The 24,641-nt window shown below is 39.8% G+C and overlaps 1 protein-coding gene and 1 pseudogene across 4 annotated transcripts in view; one reads left to right on the top strand and one right to left on the bottom strand.

The window, feature by feature from the left end:
* The window catches only part of TTLL5 (tubulin tyrosine ligase like 5), a 254,922-nt gene that overhangs the window by 143,815 nt on the left and 86,466 nt on the right, over positions 1–24,641 (top strand). The window lies entirely within an intron of this gene.
* Positions 5,900–9,132, bottom strand: LOC141577801 (small ribosomal subunit protein uS5 pseudogene; annotated as a pseudogene).

The raw sequence follows: 24,641 nt of genomic DNA, 5'->3' as shown, positions 1-24,641 counted from the left end.
ATTGAAAATATTTTTTAGAAAATTCATTAAGTTCAAAAAAGCAAAACTTGAATTTGCTATAGTCTAGCAACTACTTATATAGCATTTACATTGGATTAGGTATTATAAGTAATCTAGAGATCATTTAAAGTATACAGTAATATGTGTGTAGGTTATATGCAAGTACTACGCCATTTTATGTAAGACTTGAGCATCCTCAGATTTTGGTGTCCACGGGGGTCCTGGAATCAATCCCACATGGATACCAAGGGTGACTGTATTGGTATCTGCTACCTGGGTGGATAGTATGGGGAATGCGTAATATCAGGCCACCATCTCCCTAACTCCAGGTTCTAGTATCTATTTACTTCTGCTATGACGCATACCTGTCCTCCTTATATTATGGTTGTGTGTATCCTTGTCTTGCCTCCCATAGTAGATTGTAAGCTTTTTAAGGGCAGAGACTGAGTCTTATACAACTTTATATCCTCATGCTTCTCTGTACAAAGTGCTCAGTAAATGTTTGGTGAATAAGTGGCTAAATCAGTGCTGTCCAGTATGGCAGCCAAAAGCCACATGTGGATTTTAAAAATTAAATTTGTTAAAATCAAATAAAATGAAAAATTCTGTTCCTCAGTCATACTAGCCACATTTCAAATGGTCAAAAGCCACATGTGGCTCATAGCTACCATACTGGGCAGCACAGGACTAGACGGCTGACCCAGAAGATGTGGTAAAGACCCAAACTTCGTCAGTGGGGGAAAAAATGTACAAAGAAAGGCATATTCTTGATTATTCGCTTAGGCTCTTTGTAGATGTCAAGCCTTTTTTGTTTAGATCTAGAGATTTAGCACAGATGCTGTTCTTGAACTAATTTGTGGTGCTGGGAGGGGCATATTCCTGTGCCTTGGGAATCTCAAAAGCTCAGAGCTTCTGAATTACTAGTGTCTGACCAATCAGAGCTGGGCTGGCTGAGAGGAAGCAGCTTTTTAAGCAGATCTCAGCATTATTATTTTTTGGGGGGGAATATGCCCTTGACTAGATATTAGGGAGAGGTCTTGCTTCCCTGCACTTACCCAGCCCCCAGCCCCCACCTGCTTGGCTGGCAGTCCTGACTTGGCTTATAGCACTGCTGTAGCCCTGGGGAACAGAGCCAAACATGCGGAAGTGGTTACGTGTACTAGCTCCCAGGGAAGCTGTGGCTAGCAGGGGGAGTGGGTGGGGTCCTGCCTGATGGCTTTTCAAAGAAGCCAAATCTTTGAAGTTTTGTTTTAGCAGCTGCCAGGTATGCTGTTTCAGCACTTTGCAGACTCTCTCACTGTGTTCCCATATCACATTTTTTCTTTACTATATGTGCATAGTATACACAATGGAGCTTGGATGTTGGGAAGGTAAATATAAAATTGTAGAGTAAGGTGCTAAATACAACCCTCTTGCTTTTTCTTTTTATTCTGACTCTCCTGTGAAATAGCCACTTTAATGCTCCCTTTTCCTTTCTCAGCTTTGACCTTTTCTGATCACCTGCCAAAGGAGAGGCAAACAGAGTCCTCTTCTATTTGGGGAAAATAGTAAGTTTTGAAAACCTGGAGCTCCTACGTTTCTCTAATGGATTGGGGCATCACTCTGAGAATAGAACATCTCTCTTTTTCAAAAGAACAGTTGACACCCCACCCCCACAATCCACAAGCAACCCTGGTACTTCTGGTCTTGAAGTAAAGTCCTTGAATATAGATCTTGTTCACCATTGGCTCCTCAGCATTTAGCAAGATGCCAACCATAAATATTTGTTAAATGATTGCATTTGTAGCTGCTGTGCTGCTGGGGGGAAGGACTGGGTAGGTAGAGTACCCCTCCTCACTCTTACCTTTCTCTGCCTTCTTGCTTAAGGAATCCCTTTCTCCTGTCCAGCACACAGTCATCTCACACCTTTCTAGCTGCCCCCAAATTTGCTCCTTTCTCTCAACTCCACTCTTTCGGAATATAGTATATACTCCCTTGTGTAATTATCTTCAGTGCCTTTGTTCTTGCTCTCATGAGCTGTAACATGAGGCACAGGTTATGTTTTATTCCTGCAGAAAGATCCCCGGGCCGGGAACAGGAAGACCTAGGTGCCAATCCCAGGTCCACCTGGAACTTACTGACTGGAAGTAAATCATTTGAGCGAACTTAAGCCTAATTTAGCCACTTGGAAAGTGAGGATGCTTGGATTGTCATGAGAGTTCAGTGAGATTATCTACACAAACCTGCTTTGTAAACTGCAAAGTACTGCACACAATTAGGTCTTTTCAGTATTAATAATACTTATTATCACTATAAAATCGTAATGTTTGTTTATGCTGCTGATGATACACAGACATCTCTCCCAGAGTTGAGGTAAATCATGAGTTTAGCCCCATATCACTCAGCTTGGCACAGGTTTAAAGCATGAAATGGTGCGTTCCAGGCCCTCTCTGTCATCACCTCACTTTCAGTCTGCAGGTTCTTCCTTTCAGACCTGTGGGGTCGTTGTTTTTCTTACTACTCCGCCTGCCTTTTCTCCCCTCAGGCCCAGGCTGAGCTCTCTCTTTTAACCCCCTTAGTTCTTAGAGCAAGTTCATCTCATCCCATTCCTGGCTTTGGCTGGAATTGCATGGGCATCCTCTCCTCAGCACCGCCACCCGCCTCTGCCCGTCCACCGCGCTGGGCCCCGTCATCCTCCACCCTCCTCCCAGCTCCACACCTTCATCCTCAGCACGGCTCGGGGCCCTTCCTATTCCTCTCCCTGCCCTTCCTTCTCCGCTGGACTGTCCCTTCAGTCTTCCCTTTCCGTTTCGTCTCATCCTGCATTTCCTCTCCTCTAGGCTTGGACCTTTTATCTGGAAAGGATATTCCCCCTTTCAGGACTGATGTTTGGTGCATCTCCTCAGACCTGTCCCCCAGTCCCCACCTGAAGGCATCTCCTTCTCTGAGAAAAGTAGACAAATAAGCACTGCCATTTTTCAGTACTGTCATATGGCTTCAGAAAATCCAGATTCTTTTATTTTAAAATATCTAAGCGCTCACATTTAAATGTCATACCCTCGTGTTGGGAGAGCAGGTGTTCTACAGAGGCAGACCAATCTGGATCTCCCCCTTTTCCAGCCACTTACTAGCTGTGTTGCTTAGGACATGTTCTTTGAACCTACTCTTCTTATCTCTAAATGAGGATAAAATGCCTAATTTTTAGGGATGTTCAAAGAAGCAAATGAAAAGTAAATGACATAAGAAAGCACTTTTACAGTACCTGCCCCAGAGTAAGTGCTCAGTAAATGGGAATTATGTAAACATGTCCACATCATCTATCTGTACCCTGTTTTACAGTAAAAAAATTGATACCCAGGGAAGTTAAGTGATTTGTGCAAATTCTGAGGCCTACCTGGTGATAAAGTAAGGACTAGAATGCAGGCCTTTTAGTTTTCTGCCTGATGAATTTTCCTTTTGATCCCTCTAACTCCTCCAAGGGTTATTTGCTCTAGTTTCCCTTCTTTAGGTGGAATGGAGGGCTACCCCAGAGAGAGGTACGTTCATTTATTCGTTCAGCAAACATTGCATGACTGCAGTGTTGCCAGGCTCTGAGTGGACAAAGACCAGAATGATGAGCACACTGCCTTCAATGGTTGGTCCAGTGGGTAAGAAATAGTCCTTGTGAGGAACAGTCACAGGACAGAAAACATGCCTCAAGGAATAAGCTCTGTTAAGAGGAAGACAGGGTAGACTTCGCAGAGGACAGATTATTGTTTTTTAAGTAAGTGAGAATAGCAGACCCTTGTGTGAGGGCAAGGAGGATGGCAGAGCACGGCTCGAGTGCAGGTTTTGGGAACATGGCATGCACGTAGGAGAGGGTCGAGGATCAGATTGGAAGGTCAAGTGCTGGATACGCTGTGTTTGGGGGATTTTATCTCATTATCTGCCCTTTTCATTAATGTCAACTTCAGAAGTCAGGGGAGTTTTTTTGGTTTTTGGTTTTTCAACATCTCTGGGTCCTTATACCTAACGTTCCCACTGTCTTTCTCTCCCCCATTCACATCTGCAAACTCTTTTTTTCATTCTGGATCCAGCCCAGCTCTAACCCCTACTCTGTGCACCTCCTGCTGCCATCCCACACAGACGCGGCCTGCTAGCCTGAGGCTGGGGTATTTACCTTGTGTTCTAATTAGATTTTCTTGTCTTTCCTCCACCACCTCCTTAGATGTCAAGTTTGTGCATCTTTGTACTCCTGTTCCTTAATGTGGCATGTGACACGTAGCATCTACCCATTTAACGTATGCTGAATTAAATATCTGGTTCGTAATCACAGAGCAGACTCCCACCTGGGCAGCTCTTTTACTAATGCCTGTCTTTGACACCACAGAAATGTAGGTGGTCAGGTCAGGACTTTCTCCTTTAACCAGTCACAACTCAACGTGCTTCCATCTTTAGGGCCTGAGCATTGGCTTCCTCTGGAACAAACCCAAACACTGAGCTGGTCAGAAACCTGCGACAGCAGCACTGTCCCCCCTTCTGCTTTGGCAACACACTTCCACATACTAGAACTTTGCTCCACACACTTGAAGAAATTAAAAGACTCAAAACAAAACTCAGCTGGATGAATTGCACCCAGTGAAGTTAGTATTAAAGTAGAGCAGTGTCCCTCAGTGTCCGTCAACCTGCCTCAGGTTTCGTCCTCACCTGGTCATCCTTCAGGACCGTGTGGCCATGTGAGTGGTGTGATTGATCTACTGCCCTGACTAGAGGACTAATATACTCACGAGGAAACGTTTCCTCACAGTCCAACGAACACACACTCTGTACTGGGCACCAGCTTGGTGCTACGTTTCACCTCTTAGGTATTGCAGATCTACCTGCCCCTCCCCGTGCTCCAAGCTCCAGCCAGCTCAGCATTCATCTGACGAACAAAGCGGCAACACTGCATTAAAATATGTCACAGTGTGTACTGATCACACTTTACACACACCTGAAGTTTTCTCAGTACAGAATAGTTGAGAATCTCTTCCTTAATGCTTTAATGAAAAGATGCATTGCAGTCCAGCAGTGCACCATTATGATAATGTACCCTGACTCATGCAGACCACTCTGATATGATAATGCATTAAAACTAATTTCTCTTCTTTTAAAATGTATCTAACTAGTTGCCTAAGTAATCTATTGCTGCTTATTAAATTATCTCAAAATTTAGTAGCCGAAAACAGTAAACATTTCTTATCTCTGTTTCTGTGGGTCAGGAATTAAGGAGCAATTAACTGGGTGGTTCTGGCCCAGGCTCTTTCGTGATGTGACGATGAGGATGTTGGCCAAGAGGGCTGCAGTCATCTGAAGGCTTGCCTGGGGCAGGAGGATCACTTCCATGATGCTCAGTCTCACATGGATGATGAGTTCATGCTGGCTGTTGGCAGAGGCCTCAGTTCTTCAACAGATGGACCTCTCCACAGACTGCCTGTGTATCCTCATGACACGGCAGCTGGCTTCCCCCAGAATGAATGACTTAAGAGAAAGACAACAGCCACGTGTCTTTTGTGACCTAGCTCAGAAGTCAAACACAGTCATTTAAAAAAAAAAACTTTTTTTTTCTTAATTGTGGAAAAATACACATAAAGTAAAATTGACCATTTTAGCTATTTTTAAGTATACAGCTCAGTAGCAGTAAGTATATCACATTATGGCGCAACCATCATCACCATCCTCTTCCAGAACTCTTTTCATCTTGCAAAACTGATACCCTGTACCCATTAAAAAATAATTCCCCATTCTCTCTCTCTCAGCCCCTGGCAATTACCACTCCACTTTCTGTCTTTTTAAATTTGACTGCTCTAGGTACCTCATATAAGTAGACTTATACAGTGTTTGTCCTTTTGACTGGCTTATTTTATTTAGCATGATGGACTCAAGATTCATCTATGTTGTAATGTGTCAGAATTTCCTTCCTTTTTAAGGCAGAATAATGTTCCATTGTATATATGTACCACATGAAAAAATTTTTTTGTTGTTTTTTTGGGGAGGTAGGAACATAATTAGATCTATTTATTTTTATTTATTTATTTTTTTAACAGAGGTCCTGGAGGTCCTGGGGGTTGAACCCAGGACCTCACTCATGCTAAGCATGCACTCTACCACTGAGCTATACCCTCTCCCCAAAATGTATGTACCACATTTTGTTTATCATTCATCTGTTGATGGACCCTTGGGTTTCTTCTACCTTTTGGCTCTTGTGAATAATGCTGCTATTAACATGGGTGTACAAATAGTTGTTCATGTCCCTGCTTTCAGTTCTTTTGGGTATATACTCAAGAGTGGAATCATTGAATCATATAATAATTCTATTTTTTTCCCTAAGCTTAATTAATTCACTTTATTTTTCTTGCATAAATACACTACATGGTGACCATATCTGGAGCACAGGGTCTTCTTTGCAGAGACTCTTATGTGCCTCTTTACTACACGGTCAGTGAATTTATCATAGGGAGACTTGGTGAACATGGTCTCTTTCTAGAGGTCAAGGTAAGATTGTGATAGGTGTTGGAGATGGCATCAAAGGTGGCCTTGGAGACATTGCACAGGATGGCAGTGCAGTCCCCAGATAAGGTAGAGTAGTCATTGATACTGGCCACCAGCTGCAACTTCTTGGGCACAAGGGCCCAGGCAACGCCAGTGTCTCTGGGGTGGAGATGAGGCACACCAACACAGAGCCACAGCATCTGGTCACCTTACTCAGGACTGTGTGGGGCATGTTCCCCCAGTAGCCTCACTGTGGAGAGGTTGGCCAGGGTGATGGCCCCACGGATGGCAGTGGCTGCCTCCTTGGAGCACTCATCCAAGTTGACATGGCCCTTGTAGTCCTTAGTGAACAAATGCCTTGAATCTGGTCCGCTTTTGCACAGGTGTAATCTTCAAGCTTGCCCTTTAGGGTCATCCCCAGGGAAAAGTCCATGACCTCAGACTCCCTGCTGGATGAGTAGAAGAGAGATATTTCCTCCAGATGCTTGATCTTCATGTCCATGGTCAAGCAGCCTGGCAAGGTAACAGGGAGTCACTTCTTGTCCTCAGCCTCACCTCAGTGAGCTCCGTGGCCTTGCCCCACCCCTGCTGCCCCCGCCCCCAGCACAGCTGCAGCCCCATCCCGGAAGCTGCTGCCCATACCTCCACGGAAGCTGCTGTGGTCTCCTCCCACGCCACCAGTGTCATCCACCACTGGGTGTTTTCTTGGAGTAGAAAGGAAATTCTATTTTTAATATTTTGAGGAACTTCTAGACTGTTTTTTACAGAAACTGTATCATTTAACATTCTCACCAGCAGTGCACAAGGGTTTCAATTTCTCCACATCTTTGCCAACACCTTTTATTAATAGTAGCAATCCTACCGGATGTGAGGTGGTATCTCATTGTGGTTTTGATTTGCATTTCCCTAATGATTAGTGATGTTGAGCATCTTTTCATATGTTTCTTGGCCATTTATTTATCTTTTTTAGAAAAATGCCTATTCAGGCAAAGGACCTGAATATCTGTCTGTCTGTCTGTCTATCTATCTATCTATCCATCCATCCACCCATCTCATACTACAGTCTTAGAGCCCCTTCCCAGTCTCCTACACGGGCTTCTTTTTCTCTGAGCATCTTTCAATTACTGATGATCCTATGTCATCTTGTACATTCTTTTCACTGTACAAACACTCCCTGAGTGATTCTATTAGTCTTAGTCTACTGACTATATGGTTACAATTCAGATTGAATGTGTGATGTTCCCCTCCTCCTAGAAAAATCTGTTTTCCCCTCAGTGTTCCTAGTCTCAGTAAGGACAGACATCACCTACCTGGTGCTGGTGCCAAAAATCTAGATGTCAGAATTCTCTCTCTCTTTTTTTTTTAACATACGATGTAGGGTTACCAGATTTAGCAATTAAAAATACAGGACCCCCAACTAAAATTTAATTTCAGGTAAGTAATAATTTTTGTATCAGTATTTCCCAGTTATTGAAATTTAACTGGGCACATTGTATTTTATTTGGCAGTCCTACCCCTACATCTAATCAAACATTAAATTTCTAAATATTTCTCAAATCTCTTCATGTCCCTTTATTTCCCATTGCCTTCATCCTAAACCTGGCCACTGCCATCTCTTGCTTAGATCTCTAAAGTAACCTCCCAATCAGACTCCCTGAATGCTCCTTGACCCACTAAAATCCACTCTCTACACAGGAGAAAAATCTTTTCAAAGACATGAATTGTATCATAATGTCCTTTCCCTTATTTCCCCCAACAAATTCCTTATTATTAACAGCTCAACATTGCCTTTGCCCATTTTTAAATCAAGTTTGGTAAGTTTTAAATTTTGATGAAGTACAATTTTTAAGTGTTTTCTTTTGTTGCCTGTGCCTTTGGCATCATATCCAAGAAATCATTGCCAAATCCAACGTCGTGAAGCTTTTGCCCTGTATTTTTGTCTAAGATTTTTACAGTTTTAGCTCTTATGTTTAGGTCTTTCAAACACACCATCATTTTTGTAACATCCTATTGTTTACACATGCCAGCTCTATTCATTGTGGGAGGGGTCACACAGGATATGAATACCAGGAGGTGGGACTCACTGGGGGCCATCTTGGAGGCTGGCTCCCTCAATAATTCGGGTACAGTTTTAAAAGTTAAGTAATTCTATGAAGTTCATGATGAAAATGGAAATCCCTTGCTCTTTCTCTTCCCACTGCTACCAAACCTTAATTTCCACACTCTAGAGATAACTGCTTTCAATTTTTTCAGCTGTTTCTTCAGTTATTTACTATTATATTTCTAAATCATATGTTTATCTGCCGTTTGGGGGCTTTTATGTTATATAGTATTTATTAAATTCTATCAGAAGATGGAAGTTTATCATTCTTATACCATCTCCCCTTGCCCCCATCCCAACCATACACATGCACACACACTCACATACTCTTCCCTTCCTCCCATCCCTGCAGTGAACACATAGTACAATTTGATCAGTGTTCACTGTTTTCATTATCACAACTATGCTCTTGGAAACTTTTGGGCCTCTTAGAGTCGTTATTTCTTCTTTCTTATTTATTCATTTTGTCTGACTTGGTACGTGAAGTTAAGAAATTTTCTGAGTTTCAAATTTCTTCCAGTTTAAGACAGTTTACACGGGGCTGTATCGGGGGGTGGGGTGGAGGATGTGTGTCTGTGCATATGTAGTTATATATATATAAAACTGTTATCTATAGACTGAAGTGTTTATGTTCATACTTTATGAAAATTAACTGTACAAGTAGTATCCACATGTAGCCACATCATAAAGTCGTCTAACAGAAATACACACAGATTATGAGGAGATAAAGTCCCCTCCTCCTCAGAGGTAGCCGCAATTAAAAGATTGATTTGTGTATTTTTCCATGTGTTTTTCTGTGACTTTTTTTCCTTCCTAATGTCACCATGTTTTTCCAGTTTGTTTACATAAGCTTATCTAAATATTTTTAACCACTATGTAGTTTTCCAAAGGATGAAATGTACCATAATTTATTTTGCCATTCTCCTATTAAAGAGTGCTAAATTGTATCCAATTCAGGCATCTGCAGTGAATGCCTTGTACATATATGTGCACATGTGCAGGTATTTCTGTACGACACACTCCAATAAGTGGAACCTGTTGGATCAAATGATATGTACACTTTGAATCTGTATAGATACTGTCAGGTTGGCCTCTAAAAGGATCCTAGAAGGGCTGCACTAATCCCCCCACCAATCTGGAGTGCCCTTTCTCCACACTTGCCAACACTGCATACCAGTGATCTTTCTATTCCTCTGGACTATCACTTAGCCCTTTCCTATAAATTCTCTATTTTTACTGATAATGAAATTAGGAATAGACCTATCTTCAGATACATTATTTTAGAGATGCTTTGTTTTGAAGCAAGAATATAACGAAGAGTTGAGGCTGAGAAGCAGAAAGTCAAAAGTGTTCTCAGTGGGCTCTTTCGCTCCTTCATATCAGTTAAGACTAGAGTGAATCCCTGCAAGTCAGCTTCTCTGCCTGCACGCTGCTGAAGTGCTTTCTTCTCCTGCTTTTGTTTTTGACCGATTTCATCCAAGGAGACTTACCTTTTTCCCTCCCTAAGTAATGAATAACCAGAATAGTCACAGAATCCAGCAAGTTGAGTGAAGGAAGCTTAAGGAAAATATTAAAGAGGAAGAAAAGCATTTGATGTACTTTTAATATAAAATGTGGAAAAAGTAGAAGGCTGGGGGCTGGGGAAAGAGGGAGGAGAGAGATTATTCACGGTAATGAGAACCAAATGTTGGCCGGGAAAGCTGCGGCATTCTCACACTCTTCCTGTAAACCGGGCGGCTTTTCAGAGTGATAATGACAGAGAGCCAGCAACACAGGACACGCCTTAACCCTTCCATACCTGGACAGCGCCCGAGTCAGCTGTTCAGAGGTGGCGTTCGCTTTGAAGTCCTGGCACATGGGCAACGTCTGTGTCCCTTTTGCCATTGTGGCAAAAAGACAGAAAGTGGAGACAAGTGGTAGAACAGTAAGGGAACACCTGCTTGCTGAAACGCCTCCCACTGTGCCTGAGTTTCTCTCCCTATGTTAGGCTCTAATATTGGACCAGAAGCAGCCTGCTTGACCAATAGCTGACTGGGTTTGAGTGCTAATATCCTCTCCCCTTGCTGCCCAGAGATGAGGAGAACCCCCAGGTGGCAGACAGGCCTTCTCCTTCCATCAGTAATAATCCCATGACTTGAAAGGCTTCCAAGGAGTCTGAATTTGTCCCTGGTGTCTGTGTGAAAGTCTGTGTGCTCATCTGGAGGCCCTTGGCTTCTCTCGGGGGTCCATTCCTGCCTCTGTGCAGCTGAGCTGTGAGACTGCTGCTGAAGCACACTCCCTGACCTTCTGACCTTAGGTGGTCAAAGACAGGCACCTGCCCCATGGACATGCCATTTATCTACAGAGGGCAAATGGAAAGTGGTGAGGGAGTGAATGCAGTTCCCTGTTCCACTGGCTTTTCACTTCCATCTTGATCTGAACTTTGGTCAGAACTTTTAAGTCCATCATGACTAAGAAAGAAATGTTAGTTTCCACGTGAGCTATTCACCATCTGGGAGGTGGGCAGTGGTAGCAGTAGGACAGGCGGCCCCGCAGGGCAGTGGGGGCTACGAGTCTTCCGAGAGCTGGGCAGCTGCTGGGCCCTCCCCGCCTCACTCGTCTCATCTGTAACCCGAGGCGTCCTTGGTCTGTCTCTTCCTCGTGGGAGTGGCAAGGGTTCCAGGGAGTCAAAGCGCGGAGAATATTTAGCACACCACCTGGCACCTGCTCTTGTCTTCCTCAGTGCCCTCATGCTGCCTGCAGCCCATATGGAAACATGTCTTTTTTTCAGACATTTTTAAGAATCACCCTTGGGGTGATTTTAGAGTTTTACATCTTACATTTAAGTAAGTGTTGTGAATGACCCAGTTTGAATTAGTTTTTGTATGATGTCTGAGGTTTAGTTTGAGGTTCGTTATTTGGCCTGTGGACGTATAGTTGCTGCTGCACGATTTGTGGGGTGAGGAAAATCAGTATCCAGTCTTTTCACAGTGGCGTCCCAGGCTAGTGTAGACCTATTTACTAGTGGTGGTGATGTGCAAAGGAGAGGTGGAAATATTTCTGAAAATAAACTGTCATTGGTGGAATATGAAAAGCACAATTTCTATGAACAAAAGTGAAGAAAGATGTAGTGGCAGGAACATTATAGTTGAGCAGTACAAATATCTTTACCACAGTCTATGAATCTGTACAATTTTTCACTTTTACCAGACACTAATGTCTTGCTTTGTGTGTGGCAGAAAACATCAATAGACTGAAGAAGTTAACTATAAGTATATGGCTTGCATTTACAATTTGGATTAAATTTCTGCTTGCTTTCTATGCTGACTCTTCTGGATATAACTTAATTTCTTGCACAGATTAGAACCAGCATGTCAGGCAGATTAGATGGCTGTTTTTTAATGGTGGGTAATTCCACACAAGGGAAGTATCATGACTCTAGGGGATGGAAATTGTAGTTGGTTTTTTTTTGGTTTTGGTTTTTTTTTGGTTTCTTACAATGGCCTGATCATACAGGTGCTGGTCAACACATCTTATAAATGTGATTTGTCCTTTTAGCTATTGTTTAACAAATGTGTTCATCAGCCGTGGTATTTTAGAAGAGAATCATTGCTTGTTGGACTTTTGGCTAAGATCAAATGTAGAAGGGAAGGAACCATGGTATCATGCAAAGGATGTAAAGAAGAAGAAGAGGTAATGAATGATGTCCCTTTTAGCCTCCAGGCCATTTATGGACTCAGTATGTGGGGAATCTGGCCATAGACAGAGAAATGAATCATGTTTCTTCATCAGCAAGTGTAATGTCTGGAATTTGAGCTCTCAAGGTAAAAAGAGTTTTGTTTGATTCATGCCTAAAATACAAATTCTGTCTTCCTGTGTTTGTCATTTTCATACTACAGCTGATAGGCTTGTCTATACCAAGAGGATGCAGTTTACCATATAGGAATAAGGACTCCCGATTGATTTGTGAGAAATCTGGGATACATCCCATTGAATCTCAAAGATAAGATCACATATAAGGAATAGTAGGAGCTGATGGTAACATGCAGTGTTTGTGATATGCCAGGCTTTATGTGCTTTATGTGCCTTAACTCATTGAATTGAACTTTTACTATGTGTCAGCAGCTATTCTAAAAGCTTTACCTGTATGAACCGATTTCATGCTCACAACCACTGTTATCATCACCACAGATGAAGAGACTAAGCACAGAGAAACGAAGTGACTTGCCCACAACGACACGTTGGTGGATGGCAGTCAGGATTCACACCCAAACAAGTGGTTGCAGAATCCATGCTCTTAACCAAACTGCCAGTGATTCTTAGTGGGGTACATCAGAATCCCTTGAAGGGTTTGTTAGAATAGAGTTTGCTGGGCCCAGTCTCAGAGTTTCTGAATTAAGTAGGTCTGAGGTAAGGCTCAATTATTTTCACTTTTAACAAGTTCCCAAGTGATGCTGTGCTGTCGGCCCAGGGACCATGCTTTGAGAACCACTGTCCTGTGCTATGCTGCCTCTCCCAGGGCTGTAATGAATCAGTACTCAGTGCAAGCAGGTGAGGACCAGGGTAGGTTTCAATGGTCTGGTCTTATCAGAAGTAGGTGCCTGCATTTCATGCCAGCTGTGACCTTGAACTGAACCCCTCTAGTGAATCTTAAGGACAACAAATCTCAGTAGACTTGTCTTGATGAAACGGAAGCATGTGCCATTGTAGTCTTGCCATGGACTTGATGAATAAGAGACTAAATCCTAGTGTGATGAAGGGTTGTTTCCATAGATTATAGTTGAAGGTAGCTTGAGAACGGGCTCATACATGGTATACACACGCGCATGTGCACACACACACACACACACCGCAGTAGGAAGAAGGCTTGACTATTTGTATACATTTTACTTCCCCCACTTTGCCCTGTGACTTAAACAGAAAATCTCCTTTGTGTGATTTTCCCAGTATTTTCCCCGTTTTATAAAAAGAGCATTATTTGTAAAGAAAAGAAAAAGGACAGGTGGAGAATGTTGAAAAAAAAAAAAGAGGGAAGGAAGGAAGGAAGGTGGAGTTTTGGAGTTGTCTCCCATCTCCCTTGGCCAATTGAGAAAGGGGACATAGACAGGTTACTGAAGCCAGAAAAGCTGTAGACTTGACTGTTCCAAGTTGCCTGCTGTTTTGCTTCCTGGGGAAAATAGGAGAAACGAAAGGAGCCTAACTGATGTGATGAGGCAGGAATTCTGAATTTGTGACACTTTGCAAGCTGTTTGTGTGCACTAGGTTTGAACCCAGCTACAATTCAATATAGAACTTCTTGGAAACTGGCACATCAGCTGCCTTAGACAGTCTGCACATTAACTTTCACTTTGAAAATGTTTCCTGGCTTGTCTTTGCAGGCTATGAAAGCTAGGTGATGGTTGGTCCAGTTTTACAAGAGCCAGCTGTGCTCATGTGTACCTGCGTTGTTGTCACAAAGGCATCAGACTTTTCCCTTTATTTGATAGCAGTCCCGCTGAGCTGGATTCAGTCTTCATTGTTGAATGAACTGGTGTCAGGGAGTTCTCTTTTGGCATTCTTAAAGGTCACCCTTTGCTCACTTCTTTTTTAGTTCACAGCTACATTTTTCAGGCTTCATGTGGTATGTTGGTGATGCCAAAGTAAAGAGCTGGATCAAAGACATTTCTCATTAATAAGGCTAAGGATCAATCTGCCTTTGGAGATCCAGACTGCTAATAGATAAAGGACCAAGGAGTCTCCATCTACATAACTGGCTGACTCCTGGAATCCTAAGTTGTCTTCTAGAACAGTGCTGTGAACTTAACCTTTTGAAAGGTTTGGTTTTATATCCAGCTCTGTGTTCCATAAAGCTTGCCCCCAGATTCTCTGCCAGATGTACTGAGAAATCCAAGTTTGTCCTAATTTCCTCCTCCTGGGGACCATTCCATCAATCATGGAATGGTACGAGCGTGGAGACAGCAGAAGTCTGGTTCACATTCTGAATCCATTGTCAAGTCCAGCTGGCTAGGATCTCACTGTACTTTTAAAGAGCAGGCATATCAGCTCTTAGCTTTTTGACTGGATACCTCAGTGCGTTCTTCCCAAATGTGTGTCATCGTCACACAGCATTAATAAAACCAAAGTTAAAGTTAGCCAGAATATCTCCCCTAGACATCTTTCAGTCATCACTACTGCTTCTTTTTCTTTTCTGTATCTCTGCTTATTGAATGAATGATCAGAAACCTCCCCTCTCAATTGTTTGTAATTCGTATTTCAAATTATATATCTTACTTGGATCCTGCTCATGTTCTTAATCTCTTTGGATTCTTGCTTTTTTTTTTTTTTTCTGATTGATTTTGAGCCACCTTATTTTAATGTGTTGTCCTGCTTCCACTTTTGGCTTTTCTATTAAGATGTGTAGTAAACAGTAGGTGATAGATTTATTTTGGGGGTGCCAACTGATACCAAGAACTCTTATTTGGGTTCTTAGTTTTCCAGGCACATCTTTGCCTTGTCCAAACCCTTTATTCCTCAAGGAGAAAAACTCACAAGAGTCAAGCTGTTGAATCAATCTTATTTTCTCTACTTAATAATTGAATTACTATGTCAAAGAGGACCAGGTCTTATGATTACTAATTTGTGTGATTTATAGTTCTAGTCCTGTGATTATGATTCAGTGTATGATTTCATGTGCAATGAAGGAGCTCATACACTGGGAACAGAAGGGAAGAGAGAGAAATAAATTAGATGCTGAATATATAAACTGGTAATTGAGATGTCAGTTTCAGGCCAAAATCTAACAGATTAGCAAACCAATGATTTGGCTGTCCTTAGAGAAGGAAAAGGGAATCACCAACATTGATTCATGAAAAAAATAAGTCATGCTAGACTAACCTCATTTCCCTTCATGGTGGAATTACTTTAGAAAGAGATGATCAGGGGACTAAAAAAGAATTACCGTAACTGGGTTTCAACAAGGCGTAATGAAATCTTATAAGCATGAAAGAGAAATGTGAATGAGATACTATCATTAGTAATATTTGGTGACTTAATAAGCAACTGTACCCAAACAATAAGGCTCTGTGATTGGCTCACTAGTTCACCAGTTTTAAGTAGTGAATTCATTTATCTATTCGTATTTATTTAGGTACCTACTATATACTAGGTACTTACATATCTAGTAGATATACTAAACCTATTTTCAGATGACATGAAGTAGGGTGGGATACTGAATAACCTTGGAAGACAACCAGAATTCACAATGGTTTAAACAGGCTAGAATGATGAGTCTTATTCATGGAATTTAATAAGAAAAAGCATAAAGCTTTTCACATGGTTTCAGGAACTCAAGTGAAGAGGGCTTAAGGGTTTAAATTGACTTCAAGTGTAACAGAAGTTAACAGCTGAATAAGAACTGCCAAAACCAATACTATCATGTGAGAAGTCTCACAACGTATTGCCAGATGAAGACAGCAGATTATAAAGCAGATAGTACAGAATCACTCTGTTTGTGTGAGGGATATACGCAGAGGAAGTATGTGACTTAATATGTCGACAAAATGTCTATAGTAGCCATCTTTGGTTGTTGGAGTGCAGAGAGATGATTTTTGGTTTTTGTCTTTGTTTTCTTATTTTTCAGGTTTATGGCATTTGAAAGTATATTGCTTTTGCTCCTTAAAAAAATTTTTTTGTTTCATTTTGGAAAGGGGAAAGGCAGTGCAGCCACTGCTGATAACCAAGGCTTTTTATTCCAGAAGTGGGGGTGGGGAAGTAGGAGGATGCTAATCTCCATCATTCCTCAGTGCTCACACCTCCACCCAACAGCTGCCCCTCCCTGGTAAGCAGCATTACTAGCAGGCACCCACTTCCCCCCCCGGGGGCCTGCACCCTGCCTGTGGTTAGAGCGTTCTCCTGTGGGCTTGATTGGGAGCAGCAGGCCTCCATCACCAGGAAGTGTCCTCACATGGGGGCCTCCTGCAGCAGCTGACTGGTCGGGGTGGGAGGCTGGCTCCTCCATTCACACACATGAGGGAATCCTGAGTCCTTTTGTCAGCTCCACTGGATTGGCTCCCACATTTATCACCCAGGTCACCCCACAGGCACACAGTACGTGGTGAGGGGATTAAAAAGACTTCTTTGCTTCTCTTCTTTCTGAGAAGTAATAGAATTGCTCACACCTGTTCTTTAGCGCCCTTGTAGTTTATTTTCACACTGGATTGGATTTACTTTCCACAGGAAGAAGGTAAATAATAGCTCACATTTACTGAGCACTTACTATGTGTCCCAGACAGCGTGCTCGATGCTTTAGACTTATTATTACATTTAATTCTTGAAGCAGCCCTGTGAGAGGTGGAACTGAGTTTTACTCCCACTTCACAGCTGAGGAAACCAAGGCCTAGAGAGGTTAAGTATGTTGCTTTAAGTGGTAGAGCCAGGATTTGAACCCAGCTGTCTCGTTCAAGAGCCCAGCTCCTGGTTGCTATGCTGTGCTGTCTGCCTCCTGTTCTGCGGGTTGTCCAGTTCAGAACCTGTGGTGCCGCTCTGGGGTCACGGGGTCTCTGCTCTTCCTCCAGAATCCTCCCACTAACCCAGCTCTTACATTGGTTTTGATTCCTTTCCAGCATCCAAGCCTTTTATTTCTTCTTGCCTTCTTTCTTGGATTATTTCTTTAATCCTTTCCCAAGACCCTTTCATCCTCTCAAATAAACAAAATGGTTAAAGGTTTTTAAGCCGTTTCACCCCATTCTCAAGCAGGAAGATCAGCTTGCATTCATAATTTCATATAGTTCTGTGCTTTTGAGCCAGTATATAGGTCATCAGAAGTTCACATAGTTTTTCCAGATAATGTCTGAGCTTTTCTGTGCCTCTAATACTACTTCTGTTGTACTTCAACTCTTCCTGCAAAAGAACTATCTCAATCTAATGCCACAGATTCAAAACAGAAGATAAAAGTGTATATAGTCTTATCCCAAGGAGCAAACTCAAAGGTAAAAAATTAAATTTTAATCTTTACCACTTGAAATTTTAGAGATAATTTAAAAATAATTTTTCAACACAAAAATTCTCTAAGTATAAAGGTACCTGTCACCATCAGCATTAAAATCTCTTGGCAGGTCTGTCTAATTCATTCTAGTTAAATAATTTGAAGGACAAATTTTATTTGGGTAGCTATTGCTGTTCCCAGTCAGCAGTTACTAATAGCAAGCCTTAGGACTTATTAGTAGACAGTTTCAGCATTATTTTTGAAATGATATCTACATGCATTTTGACTTTTATTCTTTCACTAATGAAAGAAGTTCTTGATCACCCACTGAAAGCCTTTGATAAGCAGATGTTTTTTTCTTGGAGCCTAACTGTGCATTTTTAATGCTAAACTTAACTATCGCTGACCTCTTGACGCTTTTCTGACTACATATAACTTTTAATTTCATGATATATTTTCAGGCTCTGTTTTTCAGAGCCAACAATTCTTTCTGCCTTTTAACCAAAGGGTTCATTTACCGTCATCATTGTCACTCTGCTTGCATATCTCTCACTTCTTCAGACCTTCCTGCCAGCTTACATGATCCTTCAGGGACTAATGTGCTTTTCCTCACTGTCATTATCTTGTAGGCTAGCTCCCCTTGAGGCTCTGTCCAGCGCTGTTCATCCATGGCTTTGAACCTCTCTGGAAGTGCCACCTATTTCAGAGTCCTGCCATCCCTGATTTGTTTGCAAATATTTTCTCCCGTTCTGTAGGTTTTCTTTTCATTAAGCTTATAAGTTTAATTAGGTCTCATTATTTATTTTTGCTTTTATTTCTATTGCCTGGGTAGACTGGCCTAGGAGAACACTGCTAAGACTTATGTCAGAGAATGTTTTGCCTATGTTTTCTTCTAGGAGGTTTATAGTGTCTAGTCTTATGTTTAAATCTTTAAGCCATTTTGAGGGGTTTATTTTTGTGTATGGAGTGAGGGAGTATTCTAACTTCATTGATTTACATGCAGCTGTCCAGTTTTCCGAGCACCACTTGCTAAAGAGGCTATCTTTTCTCCATTGTGTACCAGCATAGTGTTTTTGAGATTCATCTATGTTGTTGTTTTTATCAGTAGTTCAATACTTTTTATTGTTTAATATTCCATTATATGGCTATTTATACAACTTGTTTATCCATTTTTAGTAATATATATTTTTTATTAAAGTATAGTTGATTTACAATGTTGTATTAGTTTCAGTTATACAGGAAAATGATTCAGTGATATGTGTATATACACACATAGGTATATTCTTTTTCAGATTCTTTTCCATTATAGGTTATTTCAAGATACTGAATACAGTTCCCTGTGCTATACAGTAGGTCCTTGTTGTTTTGTTTATCCATTTTTCTATTGATGGACATTAGAATTAGTTCCAATTTTTTACTATTCAATAAAAATTCTTACATAACTTTTTTTGTAGCCATATGTTTTCATATTTGGGGGGTAAATACATTGGTTGTCAGCCATACAAGTCTATGTTTAAATTTACAAGAGATTGACAAATAGTTTTCTGAAACTGTTGTGTCATTTTATACCCCAATCAGCAATGTAGGAGAATTCTAGTTGCTCCACATGTCACTAACATTTGGTATTGTTATCTGTTTGATTTTAGTCATTTTAGTGCATATAAAATGGTATTTTCATCGTCCCAATGACTACTGATATTGAGAACATGCTTATTGGCGATTCATATATTTGTTTTTGTAAACTATCCAAATATTTAATACATACTTTATTTACTTGTTATTGCATTGTTGAAGTCAACTGTCAATGATAGGATTTCTTTGTATTATCACTAGTAATCCTTTGTCACATATATGTATTGCAAACATTTTCCTTCAGCTCACCTTTTCATTTTCTTAGTGATGTCTTTTGATAAGCAGAAATGTTTAATTTTAATAGCTTAATTTATCAACTTTTAAAATTGATGATTAGAGCTTTTGTGTCCTGTGTTAGAAATCTTTGCCTATGACAAGCTTACAAAGACATCCTCATATTTTCTTCTAGCAGCTTTATGGTACTAGCTTTTAAATTTAGGGGTCTATGATCCAACTCAAATTTATTTTTGTGTATGAAGTGAAATAGAGGTCGAGGTTTACTTTTTTCCATATGAATATCCAGTTGTTCCAGCACCATTTGTTAAAAAACTTTCTTTTCCCTGTTGAATGCACTTGGCACCTTGGTCAAAAATCAATTGACCATATGTTTATTGGTCTAATTCTGGATTCTTTATTCTGTTTCATTCATCTGTTTGTTTACTATTATGCTTATACTGCACTATCTTGATTGGATTGTTTTATGTGAGCCTTGAAATCATGAGCTGTAAGTCTCCCTTTTCAAGATTATTCTGAGTATTGCGGATTCTTTGACTTTTCCACATAAATTTTAAAATAAGTGTCAGTTTCTTCAACAACTACAACAAAGCCTGCTGGGAATTTGATTGTAATTGCAGTGAACCTGTAATCAGTTGGGGGTGGTTTCTAGTTCTGGTTGTGCCCAACCAAGTTTTTATCTGATCAACCCAATGGACAAAATACAAAATAATACCTGAAGGTACTGGAGAGTAAACAAAAGCTGGCAGATAGTGGAAAAGATCCAATATTTTTAAAAGAAGGGAACTGCAAGGGGTGAGATTTCTGTTTGTTTTTTGTTTATTTGTACTGCCTTTTAACCTGAGGGCTGGCCACAGTTTGCACCACATGGAGCATTTAGAGCTTACATAGGAATCCAGAGTCTAACTGTCTTGACACACTGGAGGATGCAGTTCAGAGCAAGCACACTTGCTAGAGAGTAAGAGGAGAACCCTGGAAATGAGGCGACCGGAAAGGGGGAACCTAACTCCTACGTATAAATTTTGCCCAAATCTTGGGCTGATCTCTGGATAATGTATATGCAGGGCATACTCCAAACTATATAGTTGAAGCTAGAAGAACTGAACATAAATCTGAGCCATGGCCCACTGAAGGGAAGAAAGAACTGAAGTTTGAATTCAGCCAGTTTGCCTGCTTGAAACACACACACACTTTCTCTCTGGAGCAATATAATACTATCCCATATGTATACATCATTTCACAGTATCCAGCATATAATATGAAATTATTCAACATCTTGGAAAAAAACAGGAAAATATGGCCCATTCTTAGAATAAAAGATAGTCAATGGAGACCAATCCTAAGGCAGCTCAGGTGATGGAATTAACAGACAAGTATTTAAAAGTGGCCATTATAACCATGAACAAGGATGTAAAGGAAAATATGCTTTAATGAATAAAAGATAGGAAATTTTAAGACAGATCTTCCAATTCGTCAAGATATGGTGTGTCTCTATATTTATTTAGGCTTTGTCTAATGTTTCTCATTAATGTTCTGTAAATTCAATGCAGAAATCTTACACATTTTCCACTATATTTATTCCTAGATATTTGGTGTATTTTTGCAATATTGTAAGTTGTATTGCTTTTTAAAATTTCATTTTCAATTAAATTGAAATTTCAATTGTGTATCGCATATAAAAATGTAATTGCTTACAGAGCTCGATTCCTGCAACTTTGCCACATTTATGTATTAGTTCTACCAATGTTTTAATAAAATGCATAGGATTTTCACATGGCTGTGAATAATGGCAGGTTTTTTTTTTTCTTATTATACTGGCTATGTCTTAACAATACTAATTTTGTATAGAAGTAGTGAGAGGAAAACATCTTTCCTTTATTCCTGATCTTAGGGGGAAAGAGTTCAGTGTTTCACCAATGAGTATCATGTTAGCCATAGATTTTTCATAGATAATCCTTTTCTGTTTCTAGTTTACTGAGAGTTTCTGTCATAAATTAATTTTGTCCAATGCATTTTTCAATGTCCAGTGTATTTTGATATCTAATAATACTCTCATATGATTTTTCCTCTTTATTCTCACAATGTGATGAATTACATGATTGATTTTCTTTTTTTAACGTTAAATCATTCCTGTGGTAAATACCACTTGGTCATGATATATTATCTAAAGGAGGTATATATTTTTATAGGAAATAGATGATTATATTTGCTAATATTTTGTCAAAGCTTTTTGTGTGTGTGTTCATCAGGCATGTTGGTCTGTAAATTTCTCATAATGTCTTTATTTTTTAATAGAGGTCCTGGGGATTGAATTCGGGACCTCATGCATGCTAAGCACGTACTCTACCACTGAGCTATACTCTGCCCACTTGTAATGTCTTTGTCAGGTTTTTACTATCACAGATATGGTTAACATCGTAAAATGAGTTGGGTAGTTTTCCATTCTGTTTTCTGAAATATTTGGTGAAAGATTGAAATTAGTTCTTCTTTAAATGTTTGATAGAATTCATTGAAAACATCTGGGCTTAAAAGTTTCCCTTGTTAGGAAGGCTTTTGATTACAAGTTAAATTTATATATTTAGATTTTCTCTTATCCTGTCACTTTCTGTAAGTTGTATTTCCAAGAATTTCTTCAGTTCATCTAAGTTGTTAAATATTTGACAAGAGTTTTTCACAATATCTCCTTATGTTTTGATACATATATTCTCTGTATGACATTCCCCTCCATTCATGATATTAATAATTTGTGTCTTTTTTTCCCTGTTATCAGCTTGCTTGGAATTTATCAACTTCTAAATTTTTTTCATATAGCCAACTTTTGACTTTGTTGATATTCTCTATTTACCCATTTTCTATTTCATTGTTGTTAAAAAGGTAAACTGAAGTACATTAAATTTTCAGAGTTCATTTGAGTGAACATTGATTTTAATTGGGAAGTGCCAAACTGAAAATGGTTTGGAGCACTCCACAGGGAAGAATAAGGGGAAGACTTTTTTTTATATATATAAAGCAGACTTGAGCAAAGCAAGGGAATTATTCGGCTATCGCTTAAGTGGTTGCCTTATTTGGAAAAGTCTTGTTGGTTGTTTGTGATTGTTTGTACTTAAATTTCATTTTCTCAGATGTGAATGCATTGACTCTGGTTTGAGTTTAGGTTTGTCTACATAGACTGCCAAGGCATTAGAGGCACCTCATTCTAATGGCCTCCTTGTTTAATTACTTGATTGATTTCTGCTCTTATTATTTTTTTATTCTTCTACTTTGTGTTTAACTTGCTTTTATTTTTCTAGTTTCTTAAAGTGGAAGCTTAGAACATTGATTTTATACCTTTCTTCTTTTCTAATACAGACATTTAATACTATACATTTTTGTCTAAAGACTCATGTAACTGCATCTTCAATTTTGTTTGATTGTGTTTTCATTACCATTCAGTTTGATACATTTTCTAATTTCTCTTCCTTTGATCCATAGGTTGTTTAAATTGTGTTGTTTAATTTCCAAATATTTGGGGATTTTCAAGATCTCTTATTGTTACTAATTTTTAACTTAATACCATTCTGGTAGAGTATACTCTATGTGATTTTGGTCTTAAGATTTTTATTGAGACTTATTCTATGGCTCAGTAGTTTTAGACTATCTTGGTGCATGTTTCACGTGCACTTGAAAAGAATGTGTGTTCTGAAGTTGTTGAGTGTGGTTTTCTATAATGGTCAAATAGATTGAGTTGGTTGAGTGGTGTATAAGTGTTTAAGACAAGGTTGGCAGTTTTTTAAATTTTTGTTTTCTTTTTAGTACTTTAAAGATAGCTAACCATTGTTTCCTAGCTGTTATTTTTTAATGATAAGTCAGCTAATCATTTGCATTGTTGTCCCATTGTATGTAATGTTCCCACTACCACCAAGCACCCCACCACCCTGGCTGCTTTTAAGACTTTTTTTTTTTTCAGTTTCAGCATTCTAATATGATCTACCTGGGTATGAATTTCTTTGTATTTATTCTGCTTAGGATTTCCTGAGCTACTTAGGTCTGTGGGTTAATGTCTTTCATCATCTTTGGAAATTCCCGGCCCTTATCTCTTTAAATATTTCTTCTGCCCCAATCTCTCTCCTCAGTTTCTGGGATTCCAATTTTGTGTATGTTATATACTCTACTCTGCTGTGTCCAGTCTGCTGCTAAGCATTTTGAATGTACTCCTCATTTCTGATTTTATATTTTTTCATTTCTAGGATTCTTGTTTTGTTCTTTTTTTATAGATTTCATCTTTCTGTTGAAATCCTCTATCTGTTTATATGTGTTACCCACCTTTTATGTTAGACTTTTACATTTTTATTATAGTTATTTTGAAGTCCATGTCTGCTAAGTCTAACATCTGTATCATCTCTCATTCTCTTTCTGTAATTATTAATCATATGCTGGACATTTTAGGTAAAACCACAGACTTAAGTAAATAATATTTACAACCCCCTCCCCCCAAAAAAGACATGCTCATCTTTTTCTCAGGTTGCTAATGTCTGGGAGGGGTGCAGAGGAAGAAGAGGTTGAGAAATCTGATAATTAAGCTCCATCTAGACTTTGTTGCAGCTTTAGTTAAATTCAGCTTATCTCTGGCTTCAAATGTTTTGAGGGTAGGATGGGACCAACAGTAAGGTTCTAAAGATTTTTTTGTGCTTTACAGTTGTGTGGACTGCTTCCTGAACTATGGGAGATCTCTGCTTTTCATCCTGGATGTCAGCTTTTGGGGTAGCTGATGAGTCCTTTTCTTTCCAATCTTGCTCTCTTACCCCCCTCCACCATCCCCAAGCTGTGGAAGCCTATCTCTCAATAGTTCTCAAAGTGGTGTTCATGGACCTGAGGACCAGGGGGATCCTCAAGACCCTTAGAGGAAGCCAGTAGGATCAATTGGTTTTTTTATAGTAATACTAAGACTTCTGCTTCTTTCACTATGTTGACATTTGCACTGATGGTGCAGAAACAATGGTGGTTTTGTCAAAGTCCTCACACTTTAACATAAATCAAGGAAGTGCCACCAAAATGTAGTAGTAATCATTGTATTCTTTACCACCAGGTTATTTGTAGTTAAAAGAGACATGCCAGTGCTACTTAAGAATAGCATTGCTATAAGCAGTAATAATTCCTAACTCTCAACCCTAGATTACATTTCTTTTTAATATTCTGTTTGGCAAAATGGGCTGTATACATAAAGCACTTCTGCTGCATACTGTATGACACTTGTCTCCGAGAAAA

This window comes from Camelus bactrianus, chromosome 6 (genome assembly GCF_048773025.1).
Source record: "Camelus bactrianus isolate YW-2024 breed Bactrian camel chromosome 6, ASM4877302v1, whole genome shotgun sequence".
Classification (NCBI taxonomy): Eukaryota; Metazoa; Chordata; class Mammalia; order Artiodactyla; family Camelidae; genus Camelus; species Camelus bactrianus.
Note: the sequence above shows the minus strand (reverse complement) of the source record. Positions and strands in the feature narration are given on the sequence as shown.